The following is a 3,183-nucleotide window of genomic DNA, read 5'->3' on the forward strand; positions in this document are numbered from 1 at the left end:
CATGTTGACTCGATCTTGATTACTTTTTCTTAACCATGGTATGTGATGGTATGATCTATGTTGAGTGTGTTTATATTGTTGATTACTGTTTTCAGTGTCTTTTTGGGATAGCGAGACTTATGCTATGAGATATTTTGACTTAACCATTTTTGGAGTCCTCGATCAATTATATTTGAATTGTTTTTCAGTCACTTGATAGGACTAAAGTGTTTGCTTTGTTCTTGATGATGTCATGTTGTGACATGTTTGACTTAACCATTTGAGTCTTTGATCAGTATTATTGGGACACTTTTCGGTTGCTCGTTGAGAAGCAATGGGTATTGTGATTTATCTTGGGATGCTTTCTAGTTGCTCACAGAGAAATAATGTGATTATTGTGGATTATCTTTTGATGTTTTCTAGTCACTTGTGTATGATTGAGGTGATTTTTATATGATTATTGATTTGTTTTTTTATTGAGCCTAGGGTAGGTTATCTATATGTAGTGTCAAGAAGTGGCTTGTAATGGGGGTCTGGGATGTGAGTGGTTTGCAGGGTAACTCATTGTAAGTTGTTTAATAAGTGAAAAAATTATGCTAAATGGGGATTAAAATGAACCTAATAAGAGTCTTTCTATGTTCTCTCCCATGCCTTGAGTCCTAGTATAGACTAGGATGGGAGTAGAGAGAATGCTTGGTTGCGACCTTGCATTTCGTATTATGCCTTGTCAGTACGAGAGGATACTAGTGGCCGCGTAGGGATCACTAGGGACCCTAGGGTCCTGAGTGACTACTAGGGTAACTCCAATGTGATTCATGCGATGACACTTGCCCGCTTACATAGTAGGTTTCCTATGTGTCATGTGTGCCTCCGGGTATAGATGTCGACCTATCTTGGAACCCTTTGAGTTAGAATACATTTAGGATTTCTTGGACTTAGAGAGTACTTTTGATATGTGGATTTATATCATGTTTGGGACTTGAGACTATCTCCTCAGCGCGGTGGGAGTGGGCCATTTAGGTTCCACGTAGTCAAGTGGTAGTGATTTTTCACTCTTACCATTGAGATTTGTCTATAGTCACCATGGCTGGAGCTTCCTTGTCTGCATTTATTTTCATTCTTTCTATGTATCATTTGATGGATGGTTATACTTTATGATGGATGTTTATATCTTTTATGATGAATGGATGTATCATGTATGGTGGATGGTTTCATTTATTTAATGTACTTTGTATCATGGATCCGAGGAGGAGGATGTATTTCTATTTCTACATATGTGTATTTTTTTAAGCCTTTCATACCTTGTGACATGTACAATGGATGATTGAGCATTCCGAATTTAATTTGCCAAGAGGCATTCGGAACAAATGTATATTATTAAAATGGACTTTGGACTTTATAATTATTCTTTCATATGGATGTGGTATTTGATGGACTTAGCATTAGATTAAATTTATATGTAATTCAACGTCTTGGGATCCTTAAGAAATGTAACTTGTTATGTATGTTTTTAGTTGATTGTATGTTATTGCTTCCGCTACTATGTGTTTGATGTGTATGTTATTCTTTCTTGTTTTAAAACAAAAATGTTGGAAAACTTAATAAAACTTTAGGTCATTTCTTTTGGATCCCTTGGTGGGACGTTACATGACTTGTACTGATGATTCACCTAGTATTTTTTAGATAAGGTAGAAATATATGATTAGAAGATTATAATATCTAACTCACACTAGACCAGACATAGAGAATGTAGTTGGCATTGTTTCTAGATTTAAGAAGAGCCTAAGGGATGTCATTAGCAATTGTGAAGAGAATTTTCATATAACTGAAAGGAAAAATAGAATATGTCTATGGTATTCAACAGATCTAATGATATTGTATTATATGTTTGTACTAATGTAAATTTGGTAGGAAGCATTAATGATAAGTAAAAAACAAGTGGAGGAGCATTCTTCCTAGGTGGGAGATTGATTTCATGGCTATGAAAGAAATAACATTGTATATTTTGGTCTATTGCAGAAGAAGAGTGTATTGTTGCTACAAATAATTGCACCTAGTTGACTTGGATGAAATAGATGTTGAAATACATTAGTATACCCCTTAATTATCCAATTATTATGCTCCGTAATAATACAAGAACTATAAACATGTCAAAGATTATGGTTTTACATTCAAAGACTAAGCACATATCTATAATATATCATTTTATGAGAGAGAAAGTGGTAGAGAAGGAAGTAATACTGGAATATTTAAGCACAAAGGAATAAATTATTTACATTTTCACTAAGACTTTACATAAGGACACCTTTGAGTATCTCAGAGGTATGATTGAGGTAATGACCCTACCTTGTGAAGATTAATTGAAATAGGTATGTATCGGTCCAATATGGATTAGAGCACGTTCACACACCTGTACATGATGCTTGGTAATACTTTGAATGAAGAGTGGTTGCAATGAGAAGAACTAAGTTTAAGAGGTCTTTTTTATCAATTTTTTGTTAATATTATTTTTTGGCACTTGATTTTTCATTTTTAGTTGTGGATTCACTTTATCCAAACAACTGATAAGATTAGAGGTATTGCATGTTTTTTTTAAGGAAAGAGATTGATTAGAAGAGATTGTTATCATAGGAGGAGAGATCATTTTTTCATTGATTTGACATTATTATGGAACCCTTCTCCATTGATGTCAAAGGGAGAGAGATTCATGTGAAAAACCTTCATCTAGGAAGGTATGTTAATAAGAAGTTGGGAAGTTGTATATGTTGAGGATATTCAAAAAGTTATATTTAAAAAAAAAAATCAATTGATGGTTTTTCACCATATGTTACAATTAATACCAAAAGGGGAAATTTTTGGGATTTTTTAGATGGAAAATATATTGTATTGATGACAAGTTTTGGCATTGATGTCAATATATGTTATGTGGTTTCAAACAAACTTAGATTATGTATGTTATAGGCTATTGATTGGTACAATATGGATAATAATTATTAATCCTAAGTATTTTATCATGATTTCATGCTTTAGGATGAGCATATACATAATTTCTATGGTCACAATACATTAAATGTTATTTTGGATGAGTTGCAGTTGATTTAGTAAAGATTGGTTGCAAGCTAGTGGACAAGGAATTATGTTAGGGAAAGTTACAATATTTTATATGTAACTTAATTTTTCAAGCATATAATATGTTAGAAGACT

The sequence above is a fragment of the Cupressus sempervirens genome, chromosome 6, assembly GCF_028749045.1.
Source record: "Cupressus sempervirens isolate cs-2001-9-10 chromosome 6, ASM2874904v1, whole genome shotgun sequence".
In the NCBI taxonomy this organism is placed as follows: domain Eukaryota; kingdom Viridiplantae; phylum Streptophyta; class Pinopsida; order Cupressales; family Cupressaceae; genus Cupressus; species Cupressus sempervirens.